Raw genomic sequence first — 15,246 nt, forward strand, 5'->3', positions numbered from 1 at the left:
CGCAAGATGCTAAATAATGAAGCGGTTTTTCTCCCGCGGTAAAGGAAACCTTGAGGTAATTCAGTGGAGATGGATGAAGGTGAGCAATGGCAGGGTCTTGTCTCCGTCTGGAAATCGTATCATAAGAATTACAAAAGCCTTGGAATAGTCCACAAAGGAGCTGAATGTAGCCGACTGTCATCGCGTCCTGTCGGTGCTTATTACCACAAGGGCTAATAATGAAACGAGACAATATTTCGCGCCCTCCCCCTGACAATGCGACTCGTCTGAACAGCAGTGACATCCGCGCTGTTCCCAGTGCACGTTGTCCCTGGTAAAAACTGCTCTCTCCGCAAGAGGCGGCCACGTGAAACATAAAACACAAAGCTACATTTGCGCAAGCCATTGCTCTTGATCTCTAGGTCGCAGTGTATTCGGTAGACAAAAAAGCATCATTTATTCTATTCGCATTTATAGCTTGCATTTCATACCCTGCCATAAATCTGTCGTTCCAGCGTTCATTTTATTGAACGTTTATCCAATATTTTAGAGTTATGGGAGTGCCTTATTCAGGTAGTAAAGAAGCCTTCCTGACGCACGATATCGAGGCATTTTATAAACACGGCTACCCGCCAGTGAAAATGTCTGGATACGTTATCATCACCGGCCATTTATTCACCGGTTTTACAAGCAATCTGGAAATATGGCCGCCTACTAATTCAAAACCCTAGAGTTAACATGAAGATGGCGGCAATTCCGAGGCGCCTGCGAAAAACCGTTATGCTCAGCGAGGTTACCTCGCTTTAGTCATGGAAATGACAGAGAAGACGAAGCATAACATCTACGCATTTCACACGTCCGATGATAAAGGTCTAAAACCACGTTTACCTCTGACATACTGACATACTGTGAGCGGCCGCATTAGATTTCTCTCCGCTAAACCGCTAAAGTTTAACACGAATTTGTTTCCAGACAAATACCTTATTACATATCCACCAAATCGACAGAAGTGTAACATGCCAATTCAAGAATGCTTTCAGGTACAGAAACGGCAGATGAAGCGTTGTTCTGGCACAAAGGACACCCCTTTTCAGCGTCAGACGGGAGCCGTGAATGAAAACCACAGAAAAGATTCAAGGCTACAATTTGATACAACAGGTTATTGCCGATTTAACTATTCCACACGTGTAACCGTGATTTACTTTAAAACACGTCCCTCTCCCGTGATTACAGTAGTAAATAATAAAAAATAATAATAATGAAAAACATAAATATTTGGTCGGCCCCAGAGATGGTTAGCGCAAGGCCTGATGGACTGGACTGCACTTTGATGATGCGGACGTCTGGGGAGAATCGGCGAGGCTTGTGCGGCCTGCTCGTTTAATTTCCCCTTACACTCCAGGCCAGTGTCCCACGGGACAGACCACATAAATCCTGCACCGTTCGGGGCGGGGCAAGGTTTTCCTACGCTACGGCCCGGTCATCATCACCAGCCCTGAGGGGGCGCGCTCACATCGGCAGCGATACAGAGGGGGCCGTGACAAACCTCCGGTAGCCTGAAAATGAATTTAGGGTCGCCGAGGAGAAATAACACAAAATAGGGTCTGTGCCCAGTACAGTCTCTCCCTAAGACACACTGGAGACTGTGCCTTCTATAGCAGGCAACGAGCACCACCCAGGCTGATTACACACTCAACCTCAGTTGTGCGTGAATATAGCAGAGGCCAGTGCAGTGCTGTCCAAAGTCACTCAGGCATAGGGAGGTACTGTAAGGAGAACAGATATCAGCCATAGAGTAGGAGCAGCTCTCTGTTCCTCCCTCACCTGTGTTACACTCTGAGGCTCATCCACTGGGATGATTTCACAGTCTGTGCTCTACTGCGCTCTGTTACATCTACAGTATACGGAATGGTACATTTTGACACCAGAGTGCCCTTTTAAGAAGATATATGGAAGGCTGAAAAATAATTGGACGGTGACCTCTCAGCTCCATGCCTCGTATTAATAGTGCATCCAAGGAGAGTGCACTTTGCGCGACCCCATCCAACACGATATGGCTGAAATGTAGGCCGCTTCGATTCAGCCTCAGAGCGCCTGGAGCCCTCTGAAATTGACCATCAAACGCTCCACATTCACACCACACACACTTTATAGACCGGGGCAGGGCACTGCACTATCAAATCCAGCTGGCTCTGTCCTTACACCAAACCAAACCAAACACTCTTACATATAGTGCGGCACTCTACAGAAGTGCGTTGACTAACTAGCATTGAAGGGAAAAAAAGCTAATAAATGTATCTGAGGGAGAGAGAGAGAAAGAGAGGCAGAGAGGTGCACAGAGAGAGAGAAGGGGAGAGGCAGAGAGATGCAGAGAGAGAAAGAGTTAGACCAAGAACGAGGCAGAGAGAAATTCAGAGAGACAGAGAGAGAGAGAGACAGAGACAGAGAGAGAGAGAGAGAGACAGAGAGAGAGAGAGAGAGAGAGAGAGGGGCAGGCTCTGGTTTTGACATCACTCTACCGAGTACTTTTGTGAGTTAAAAATACAAAAACACATCAAGGGCCACAGCACAGAGAGGAAAGCATTAGTATGATAATGGCTTCTCTCCAAAGTTGCAGGAGAAAATCCTTCATTGGCTTCCAGGAAGAGGATTCCATTATTATGACACACCACAATTATAATTACATACCATATTATGCCACAAACCCTAAGTACTCTTGCCTTGCAGACCACACACCTGAAATAAACCAGGACATCGGGAGTCTGTGATCGCACTGGTTAGCTAACGTGACCACAATTGACAGAACGACGGTCAAACAGACATATCCCGAAAGAAACAGGTGCAACCTTACATGACGCATGCGGTTTGTGATAGAGGATTAAGGCCAGAGGCGCACAAGCTGAACGGCAGAAGGGAAAGAATTGAGAGCCTGTTTGGTAGCTGAAACCAATAAACAGGATGGGCCATAAAAAGGTTTTGCATTTGCCCTTCAGACGCCGGGTCAGACAGCACAGCTTTGCATGCGGGATTGAAACAGACAGCACATCTAATCAAATCAGCGGTGACGAGCGGTCACAGCACCACAGGCCCGCGGGCTAGCAGGCGAGCACGGCCGGCCGGCTATTGCTAATTTACACTCTCACAAAGGGGAGACAAATAAGGAAACGCATCAGGGGACATCAGGCAACCTGCTCTTTTCCGATTTAGCCATCTTTCTCCTATTGGCAGAAAGTACCGTACTCCGTGTTCTATCCCACTCTCTCTCTCTCTGTCTCTCTTTGTCTATTAAATCAGTAATGCTATGTTACTCACCAAACTGACACTTGCTCACTGCCACCACATGCTAGAAACCTCGCATGAACTCAAACTGCGTGTGTGTGTGTCTGAGTGTGTGTGTGTGGGTGTGCGCGTGTGTGCATGTGAGTGTGTATTTGAGTGTGAGAGTGTATGTGTGTATTTGTGTGTGTGTGTGTGTGGGTGGGTGGGTGTGTGCATGTGAGTGTGTATGTGCGTGTGTACTTGAGTGTGTGTGTGTGTGTATGTGCGTGTGTATGTCTGCATGTGTTTGAGAGTGTGTGTGCGTGTGTGGGTGTGTGCAGGTGAGTGTGTACTTGAGTGTGTGTGTGTGTGTGTATGTGTATGAGTGATTGTGAGAGGAGGGGATGATGCCATGCTCTTAGATGATAGAGGGGCAGCGAGTTGGAAACATCTGGCCTTTTCCCAGGGCGGGGGCTTTAAATCATGGCTCAGACATGCTGTTGCTTTTTTCTGTTGTTTTTATTTTTTTTCTGCCAGCCATAAATGGAGAAAACGGCCCTTCAGGTTCCCTGAGTTTTCAGCTTCAATGGGCAGGAAAGGACACGATAAACCAGCCCCAAGAGCACCTCACTCCATGTTCACTGTGCAGTCGAAGTCATCATTTTTTATGCTTATATTACACGTAAACAACCTGAGGAAACAAATATTATGGTATTAAGCTAATTTTATTCCATTAACATTTTTTATTAGATTTTAGAAAGCAACAAAGTGCCTATACTGTCACTACAGGATTGAGTATTGCTCATTCAGAGATGATGTTTCCTGTGTAGGTACAGCAACATGGCATTTCCTTTTCCAATGCACACCCCAATTTTCTCCCCAATGCCCAGTCGTATACAGTCAGGCTCATGCTGAGAGTAAACAAGCACACACTCTCCTTCAATGAACGTGATGTCGCCAGCTGCATAATTTCACCCCGCAGGCCACAAGCTAAGCTTACACAGACATGAGTCAGAGGAATACAGATTGCAAATGCCCGATTGACCAGCAGGGGTCACTAGAGAGGAATTATATTAATATGCGGATCCCGGCCAATTTAACCCTCCCTACCCCTGGGGGGCTGGCGTGCCCATACCTGCCCAAGCACACTACGTCTTCAGCCAAAGATCTTCCCTCTGTGCCTGTGAATTTAATTTAACACACGAAACAATATCATACAAATTACATCATGCTCAATTCTGCATTCTATTCATTAAGTACGTTACAATCATGAATACTGGTGTTACGCAGAAGAGGAGGCGAAAGAGGAAATGAGCCTAAAGGCTACAAATATGCAAACACAGGGATGACAGAACTGAAAAACAATGAGGTCACTGAAGTACAACCAATGCGCTGTACATCAACACTGGATTGCCTTGCAATTTGTCCCTAAATTATAAATGCGTTGAATAAATGAGGAGCTGAACCAAGTATTAGGCCTGTAGTCTTTTGTCAGCCCTTACTCTATTCATAAAGTAAAAAAATAGTTAACACTTCAACAGATCTAGCAATACAAAGCTAAGGGCAAGCTGCAAGACTGAATCTGATTTAAATCTGCAGTGTAATGTGGGGCAAGGGGCCAATGCCCACTGTTAATGACATGCTACCTGAGTCAACAAAAGTCACCACTGCACACACTCCTTATGATACACTACCTGAGTCACCACTGCACACACTCCTTATGATACACTACCTGAGTCAGCACTGCACACACTCCTTATGATACACTATACCTGAGTCAGCACTGCACACACTCCATATGATACACTACCTGAGTCAGCACTGCACACACTCCATATGATACACTATACCTGAGTCAGCACTGCACACACTCCTTATGCTACACTACCTGAGTCAGCACTGCACACACTCCTTATGATACACTACCTGAGTCATACCACTGCACACACTCCTTATGATACACTACCTGAGTCAGCACTGCACACACTCCTTATGATACACTACCTGAGTCAGCACTGCACACACTCCTTATGATACACTACCTGAGTCAGCACTGCACACTGCACACACTCCTTATGATACACTACCTGAGTCAGCACTGCACACACTCCTTATGCTACACTACCTGAGTCCGCACAAGTCGCTACCCAGCTAAGCTACCCAGACAAATTCCAGCACTTCAGTTCACTGTCCCCTCCATTCTCTTCAAGATAAAAATACCCCGGTCCTAACCGCTGTCCCTATGGATTACACAAACAACCATGTCGGCAGCAATCCAGTAACGTAAACTGACATGTCCTTGATTGTCAACAGAAAGAAATCAATATTTCAATACAGGCTGTCATTTTATTATTGTTTGCGTGGGAAGCTGGAAGCCGACCGTTACCCTGCAAATATAGATGCGTCGGTCTCAAGCAACGAGAGCTCGTGCAGAGCGAAATAATGTATGGCATTAATTAGTTAAAATTTTCCACAAACCTATAGAAAAGTGGATTAGATCACTGCAGTTTTAACATTTTGGAAGCAGATTTAGCCTATAATGGCACATAAAGTTATAAATCATGCCATAAATTCACTAATTCAATATAGGAAAATATCACAATAAAGGCTACATTATATATAAATGTGTATGTGTACATAATGCATATATATACAGACTCACATGCATACATGCAAGATCACAGACACTCATGCAAACGCGCACAGACACACACACGCATGTACACGATAACGCAAACACACAGATACAAACATAATCCCCCAGCCTTACCGGTAGGTGAAATGTACGAGCGAATGACACACACAGCCTCAAAAAAGAAACTCATGTTTTCACAGACTGGAAACTTCCCGCAGAAAACGAAATGTGCATTCAGTTCACGGACAGGGCATTTAACGCGACCAAACGGGCATTTGCAAGCAGCGGGAAAAGCATCGCTACAATGACGCCGGTGAGGTGTGATCAGAGGGGTTTATTTCCAATGGTTTCAGTCAAATTCATTCAAATTCCTTACTGTTTCGAGGTAAGTAAGCCGTCTCTGGATAAACAGGCCCGGCCTTTGTGTGCTGTGACATCACGTGTGTTCAGTTCCTCTTACCGCTGTTGAACATTGACTCTAGTGCATCGGTACAGCACAGAGCAGTCCGGTCTAGGGCTGTTTCGATTAACACAGATGGGCGCGTCCTAATTAAGGGACACCACTCAGCTGCTGGTAAACATGCCCTAGATTGAGGGGAAATTATGATAAACTGAGGAAGCGAAAGCAGAGATAAATCTTGCAGGCCACAGACTGCTCAGAAATCTGTGAGTAGAAAGCTAGACGGTGCTTACGCTAGTTAAACAATAGCGTACTCTGTGATCATTTAAAACATGTTGCCTGTATCATATCCTCATTCCCTACTCTCAGCGATAATATATACCACCTGCAGTGTAGCGTTCTCCTACCCTTTATGAGAAAGCAGTCAAAGTCATGGCTCTCCAGCGTGAGATACTGCACATCATCTTCATCAGACCTTTCTGTGGTGTAATAACTACCGAGGAACTGGGAGCGCGAGAGACCAGATCTCCTGCAGGACCACTTAGGCTCAAACTCCGTTGTGCGTTTGGGGAAAAAAAAAGCCAAGCGCCGTCTGTTATCTGCGGGGACCGCACTGGCTCTGAGCCACTGTGTAATGAGGAAATGAGAGGGTTCCCAGTCCTGCTCAAGGTAAAAGGCCGGGGCTGTGCGCGTGCCAACACAACAACTCAAGACGTCTCCTCGGTTACCAACTGAAAACCCTCCCATCCTTGAGCCATCTATGTGCCATCGGTCTCCCACTTTTTGAACATAACGGACCGTGCGTATTTAAACAGGGAAGCGGCTAATTTTAATTCGCGATATGTAAAGATGGCGGAAGCAAAACTGCAATAGTAGTATTTAAATGCGGTGGCGGACGTCGGGGGAAATTCGGATGCAGCCATGAGTGACATCAGAAGGGGCGAGGACCAATTTAGCGAGAAGCCCCTCGCGCTGCGTGTGACGGACGCAGGGACGTCCCAACTCCAACCGTCCAACTGTCAAAAACGGCGCTGCGCTCTGTACTCCCGCCCTAACCGCGCGCATGGAAGTGCCTCGTGTTGTGAAACCTCCCTCCCCCCAAAATGTACTGGAAATCTTGTACTGCGGCGTGCGACCGATACTAAGCGGGTTCGTCCAGTCGTTTAAAAGCCGTGTTCGCATCTCGTCCGCCCGGCTTAATCAATCGAGGATCCTGTATCGCGCGAGTCCATCGGGCGCGAGTACATTTCCTGCCGCTCGATACCGAGCTCGATCTAAGAACATCCTCTGAATCTCGAGATGATCGCACGGTGCACTTAAAGACTCTTGTACTCCTAAACTCCCACTCCACTGGACACACTCCAGTGAGGGAAAATGATGGATTTTTGTGTAGAAAAAACACTTTTGGCCTCGGCTGTGTGTGGACCGTAGCTGCCAGCGTTCAGCGGAAGGTGTAAATCACACTCCACTTACTCAACATCGAAAGACTCCACCACATAAAGTCTGAGTTCACTTACAAGATATTTAATCCAACTCAGTTCTGATATAAAGCTTAATATTTCCAGTACATTAATATCCCCCCTCCCCCCAAGACAGATATGTTATTTATATGGCAATAACATATAAATAATACTGCCTCAGAAAAGTGCTATCCAGAGACTTAAAAAGATTGCCATCACTTAAGGTGATCAAAGTAACAGGTTACATCCAGTTTGGGTCTGGCACAAAAAGCCAGTTCCAATTCAATTCCTATCTTGAAACACAAAGAAATAAGCAGCTCTGTGAGGAGTGGCCAAACGACGTCCCTCGAACCGTGTGAAGAAGAGTGTTGGCCAAAAGAAGGAGTCATGCGATCCCCAGGGTTGTGTAACCGAGGGGGGGGGCAGGTGCTCATCTGTAAACAGCCTCTGCTCCTCACACTGTCAGCCCCCATCATTCACCACCCTGCTTTTCCCTGCCTCCCTGTGATGTAAGGAGCTTGTTTCCATAGCGAGGGCACAACTGCCATGACAACGGGCAATAACCCACGTTTCTAGGCTGTGTGTGTCCTGAAAGTGGGACTTTTTCGGATCTGACAAAAAAGAAAACCGCAAACGCGTAAAACCTCAGAAAGCGGGACCCGGCACCGCGTCCTTAATCCCGCCGCGCCCCACGGCAAAGCCTCGGCAGCCGCCGTACCACCACACCGGCCCAAACCCGATCTGCAGGAGCCGGGCGAACAGAGCGCGGAAATCCCGCAGCGCACACCGCCCGCGCGTGGTAACGGTGCTCTGCTCGCTTAGCTCCTCGCCGCTGAGCCTGAAAACGCCTCGGCCGCAGCGAGCGGCTCACAGCGGGCTTCAAAAAACCTTTCTGCTCCCGTCGAGTTTGAAAAATTGAGACCTGATTTAATCACTTGTAGGTGATAAATGGCACATTAAGCTTTTGGGTCTCTTTCTGTCTCTCTCGCTCTCTCTCTGTCTCTGTCTCTCTCTGTCTCTCTCTCTCACTCATTCTCTTTCTGTCTCCCTCTCTCTCATTTCCCCTTCTCTTTCTCTCTCTCTCTCTCTCTCTCTCTCTCTCTCTCTCTCTCATTTCCCCTTCTCTCTCGCTCTCTCTCTCTCTCTCTCTCTCTCCCTCTCTCTCTCTCTCTCTCGCTGGCACAGTCACTCTGCCAAGGCTAGCTTATCAGTATCCTTAATGGCGTCATCTGTCGCCTCCTTGCGCGGGCCTCGGCACGCTCGCGAGTCCAGGCCCCGCCCCCGCCCCCGCCCCACAGCTGCTAGCAGCAGCGACAAATTAAGAGCGTCGTTAAAAAACCCAAAACGTTTGGCCAACGTGATTTGGGTTAATTAGCAGGCTGTCGGGTTGTGAAGTGGGGGGGGGGGGGGGGGATTGTCCTCCCTTTCAGATAGGGAACGTGCGTTTGCCCTGCTCCCCTACCACGTACAACTCACTAACTGGGCCTACTACCACCGAACAGGGGGGGTCATAACATTGTAGACTCATAGCTGTCCAAAGAGAGCCCCTCTCCCCAATTGAGACACGCCCCTCACAGAGAGACCCTCTCCCCACAGAGAGCCACGCCCCTCACAGAGAGACCCGACTGCCCAGCGTGAGGAGAGTCCTCGCCTGCACCTGCCAATCAGCACCGTGAGGACCCCTGGCCCAGTATGTGACTGCAACACCCGACCGACCTCTGTCCCTGCGGTTCATTTTCAAATGCCAACGGCTTTCTTCCAGACATCTTAGCATTAATTTCAAATGAGACAGAGGCCTGTGCGGTCAGTGACTCTCGTAGGTTTTAAACATTAATGGCGCACCTGATGGGCCTCGGGCCTCGTGTCTGCTACTTTGATCGCTCGCCAAAAGGAGGGAAGATGTCTGCTCCGACTCTGCCCCTCTTCAGGGCTGGTGGGCGGAAGCGAAGCATCGACTGGGCGTGACCGTATCCTTTTTCCTGCTCCAAGCTAAAATTTATCCTGCGTTCGATAGCAGGGCAGAGAAAGGGGGAAGAGAGCTCTCTTTTAGCGGGCGTTAGCCACACGTCCTCGAGCGAGACCGGAGCGCTGACACAACGTCCGAATCGGCCAATAGGAGCAGGCAGGAAGGGGGGGGGGGGGGGGGGGGGGGGGGCGGGAGCGGCAGAGCGCGCTCGCACATCCAATTGGCCTTTAAAAGGCACTTAAAAAACGGATCTGCAAGAGGAGGAGTCCCAGAGAAAACGTTTACGGGGGACTCACCGAACATCACGTTTACATTTCAGCCGTTTAACAGATGCTCCTGTCCAGATTGACCTACACAGCTTTCGTTTAAACATGGTACACATTTACACACCCGGACACAAACTTAAGCACCTTGCACTAGGGCTCTATGGCAGTGCCCTATCTGGGGATTAAGTTTGCAACCTAAGGGATACAAGTCCAGTTCCCTAACCATTATAATAAACTGCCACATCATCTAACACATTCTAAACAGCCTTTGACATTACATGTGATTGCTATGGCATTGAACACTTCCATAGTTTTCCATTTCTATGTAATTCATTTTTTGCGTAAAGATTGAATCAGATGAAAACATCAAATAACTGGTAACTGGGAGGCTAAGCTGTGTACAAAACACAAATGGTAAATGGACTGCATTTATACAGCGCTTTTATCCAAAGCGCTTTACAATTGATGCCTCTCATTCACCAGAGCAGTTAGGGGTTAGGTGTCTTGCTCAGGGACACTTCGACACGCCCAGGGTTGGGATCGAACCGGCAACCCTCCGACTGCCAGACAACCGCTCTTACCTTCTGAGCTATGTCGCCCCCAAAAAGACCCACAAGCCTGAGAAACACCAGCACGTACACCAGCCTCTCCTAACATCTCCACTGTCTGAAACACAGAGGGCCGCTGACCTCTGACCTCTGCTGGGGGGAGGGGGGTGGCCCGTTCTGACCCACCAATCCGGCGCCAGCGCAGAGCAAACGGCCCGGAAAGATCTCCGGTTCCTTCATCGGGTTCGGAGACGGCTCTGCCTTTCATGGGCTGCTGCTGCCTGACAGGTTGACGCATTGCCCGCATACGGCGAGGGAGAATATGAAATACGGCATTCTCATCAATTATGCCGCCCCGTCGCTCCACAGCACCGGATCTGGCTAAGAAAAATGCACTGCAGCCTCACAGTGCAGTTATTCCACTGTATGGAGGTGTGAGAGCTTTCCTTCCTGAACTCATACGCTACAACTCAGGAAATATGCTACGCTAAAACCTCAGTGACTTCTAAACCTGAAATTAGACCGCGGGAACAACTTCAAACTACCTGTGTTTCTCCAGAGGGAGTGAGGAACCTGGGTGTAGCTCTACAGAAGTGTGGCCTACTTGGAAGGATTTGGATGTCTGCTGAAGGACTGAACACCTTGCAGAATTCTTTTGATATTAAATACACTATTCACCGTAAGAAAGTGCTGAATTAATTCCGAGGTCTTCGGCACAGCCTCACTTTAACCAGCGTGACAGCAGTGATCACACTAACCTTGGATCACCACAGCAGCGGCTCCACACAAAGGAAGCACGAACAACAACGCACGGCTGCGATTGGCTCAGCAGGTCGTGCTACGCTGACGCTGCGCGCCCGCAGACACGGAGACAGCTCAGCGAGAGAAAAAAAAACCATAGAAACCTTGCTAAATATAACTAAAAACACAAAATGGAATCCATTCGCGTCCCATATTATGTACCGAACAGCAATTTCAATTGATTAGCGGCCTCCTCCTGGAACAAGATGTACTCTCTCTGCGGATCTCTCTGGGCGATGACTAGGCTACGACAAAGCGCTGAAAAGCACTAGGCTATGTCTCGGATTTAAAGACAGAGCGCACCGCGACAGCCCCAAACAGAGGGGCCGCGGCGATTATTCCGCAAAGCCCTTTTACAGCCAGACACAGCAGACACAGGCGAATCTGCCCACACTGCAATCTGCCACTGTTTCATAACACCAATATGTCGCTGGCTGAAAGGCCCTTCCAACAGCCTCTCCTGCCCGGTTTTTTCGACTTTTATTGTTGAGAAAAATGGCCTGTGCGGCCAAACATGAACTTTCACCATCAAATTAATTTTTCCTAATACCTGGCCCCCCCATCCGATACAAATCCCCATATTAATGGGATACTCAACGATTATCCAGACCGCAATGTTTCCAGAACGGCTGACTTTATCAGCTCAGAGGACCACAATGCAAAGGGGGAATAAGCCACTCCGCTGTGTGTGGGTTATACAGTGCTTCTGTTTCAGAGCTGGGTAGCATGGCCAACGCGCTCTACATGAGATTACTGAAGCTCTGTGGATCACCCCAGAGAAGCATGTGCATCCGCGTATTAATTCCCATCCAATCACCAACCAGCACTGATGCCACTTCTGGTGAATCAGCAGTGAGAGAGTAAAAGAGCTCTACGGCCAGACTGCAGTGCTGTACCAGTGCCTGGGGTCCCTGAGAGACTATAAACACACATACGTACACACACACACGCAGTCACGTACATACACACACACACACAGGCACACACACACACACACACACACACAAACACAAACACACACGCACACCCACGTTTACATATGCACATGCAGGAAACACACAAACAGGAAGCGACCGTTGCCCTCAGGGAGAGCTCCGTCACCGCCGGCATGTGAAAGGCAGCCCTGTCTGGTTCACAGGAGCGCGCTCATTAACAGACGCTCCTCAGTCGCACGCAGCCCTTCTGATCTGCGGTCTGAACAGGACGAGGGCTTCTCTTCAGGTGCGAGCGCGATTGATTTTTCCTCGGGTTCGCCGAAATAATCAAAGGGCGGCAGATTAAGCCCATCGCCAGCGAGTGATCCCCTCCCCTCCCTGCTGACCCGGGCTGAGGAACACCCTTCGGCTACGCGGTCTCTGCCTGGTTCCCCCCCCCCGGCTCCCCGTTTTATACGGCTCTTTGATGGGGGTGATTTTCAGCCCTCAGAGAGAGGCCCCTTTCACCCCCCTTTAGAGTGGGGGGGGGGGGCCTGTCTGTTTTTCAGATGTCTCCACCCAATCCCCCCACCCAGAGGAAGGTGTTTTCTGCAGAGAGCAATCACTCTTTTAAGTTGTGAGATCACAAGTATGCAATTAGAATGTTCTGAACCGAACATTCTAATGCTGATGTCACAATCACTACTGGTAAATGAAAGCAATGGAGCTGTGGAACACTGACTTGGAATTTTTTTTAAAAACATTCCAAAAAGCTACTCTTCAAAGGGTTAAATGTGATGGGATCTAATCCCCCCGGTACAGACCCACACAGGCATTATACACAGCATCCAGGGCTATGCTATCAGTATGTCCTTATGGGACAACAGAGATAAGCTGGAAATAAATCTCTGTGAAAAGATTACTGCCACAACAATATGCCGGGGACACATAGGTAAAGACAGACTAATCACAATGCCAAGAGAACCAATGCTGTTCTGGGGTCAGCCTCTACAAGCTCATGCATCTGCCTTATTCTCTAGCTTGAAGTATTGTGACTGTACTGGGGTCAGTCTCCAGACACACAGCACACTTTATCATGGTTGTCCTGGGGTCTTTACCAGCCCAAATATGCTGTATCAAACTGCAGTGACGTCAGCCGCCACTTGATTTCATATTCAAGATCAATGTGACAAAATTTTCACTTGTATGAAAGCATGGCAAGGAACATGTAAAACATCAGATAACTCCACACACTCTCTGGTGCCAGTGCCCACATATCCCCACTGCACACTGTGACTGTGCTGGGGTCAGTGCCCACATGCATACTGTGACTGTACTGGAGTCAGTGCCCAAATATCCCCACTGCACACTGTGACTGCACTGGAGTCAGTGCCCACCTATCCACACTGGGACTGCGGCACCTCCCCCACGTCCTAAAGGTGTGAGGGAACCGACCCGCTCTCCGCACCATCTACACCCCAGCCCAAACACAGCAGGGCGTGCGCCTCTCCACGCACGCAGGACTCCCAGAAACCCTCACACAAATCACGCAACGGAAGAGAGAGCCAAGAGAGGGATAAACAGACAGGAAACACGAAAGGACGTCGCGGTAACGAACATCCCCCACAAACACACACAGCACTGACGGAGTGTAATCACAACTGACACCACCTGCACAGAGCTCAGGTTCTCTCCCTGTGGCCCTGTTACAGTGCAGCAGTGTGCTGCAGGGGTTTACAAACGGGAGAGAGGTTCCACTCCCCAGTGGAAAACTGAATCTCTCCACCGTGCAAGATACACCTGCTATTCAGCACAATATCCAGCTGCACTAATTACTTGACACGTACTGTATAAACAATGTAAGTCTGTAATTATTATTATTATTATTATATACATTATCAGTCATCAATACTCTATAAAGGCAGTCCAAAACAAGTTGAACTGAATTACCCAAAGATCAATCCCATTCTGCAGGGATCAATATATACAATAAAATAAAATAAAACCTCACACACACACACACACACACACGCACGCACACACACTTTCGCGTCCGCAAACCGATCCCAGAGAAAAGCCAGGGGATGAATTTCAATACACGTCCCTGCCTGAGCATTAAATTGGAGTTTTTCTGCCCTATAACACTTAATGAGGCACTGATTCACGGTAGACTGATTCGGCAACCGTTCTTTGTAAATCCAAATTCTTTGTAAATCCAGAGATTTCTCTGCTGCAGGAGATCTTCAGAAGGCAGGGCCTAACTGCCTGTGACAAGGACGTGTTCCTGAATTGCCATGAAGAACGCTGCCCTTCATTTTCCTCCTTATCACAACTGTTATGTCAGCGGGGTTGTAGTTTGGAAAAATGAAGAGTCATGCTCACCCCTGGCCCCCTGCCAATTTTGACTGATGTTTGACGAGCAACAAGTTCTAACCTAGAGACCTTTCTGTTTGAAATAAATCACTGTAAACTGTGTGGTGTTATTGCCTCTTCCAGAAACACGCAGGGGCAGTGATTCTAAGGCCCAGTCCACCCCAGCCTGGGCCTGTACTCCCCTCCATAGGCCTACGTAGTACCAGATCCCAACCTTCTCCCTGCGTCCTCCTGAGAGGACAGAACAGATGTGTGGACCAGGAGGTGAGGGTAGGACCCAGAGCCCTGGACCAACACTACCAAAAACACTGCACAACCAACACTGCTCAACACTGCCTAACACTGCCCAATAACGCTCAACACTGCCCAACACTGCCCAATACTTCCAAACACCGCCTAACGTCTAACACTGTCCAAAATTATAGAACACTGCGAGACTGGCAGCACTGTAAAACAAAACAAACACTGCCTAACACCGCCCAGTGAAAAATTCACCCGCACTCTTTCCCTCTGCCTCTCTCCATTTCTGCCTCCTTCGCACCAGCGCCACCCCACCTCATAGACCCTTCCCCCCTTTTTACTTGTTTTGTCAGCAAATCCAGAAGGCGGGGACTAGAGGAACTAGACGATTAAAATCGCTTCCTGA

General features: G+C 48.6%; 1 protein-coding gene across 3 annotated transcripts in view; it reads right to left on the reverse strand.

Annotated features, from left to right (window-relative positions):
* The window catches only part of abr (ABR activator of RhoGEF and GTPase), a 171,956-nt gene that overhangs the window by 114,220 nt on the left and 42,490 nt on the right, over nucleotides 1-15,246 (reverse strand). The gene's annotated exons all lie outside the window — the stretch shown is intronic.

This window comes from Anguilla anguilla, chromosome 9, assembly GCF_013347855.1.
Source record: "Anguilla anguilla isolate fAngAng1 chromosome 9, fAngAng1.pri, whole genome shotgun sequence".
NCBI classification, from domain to species: Eukaryota; Metazoa; Chordata; class Actinopteri; order Anguilliformes; family Anguillidae; genus Anguilla; species Anguilla anguilla.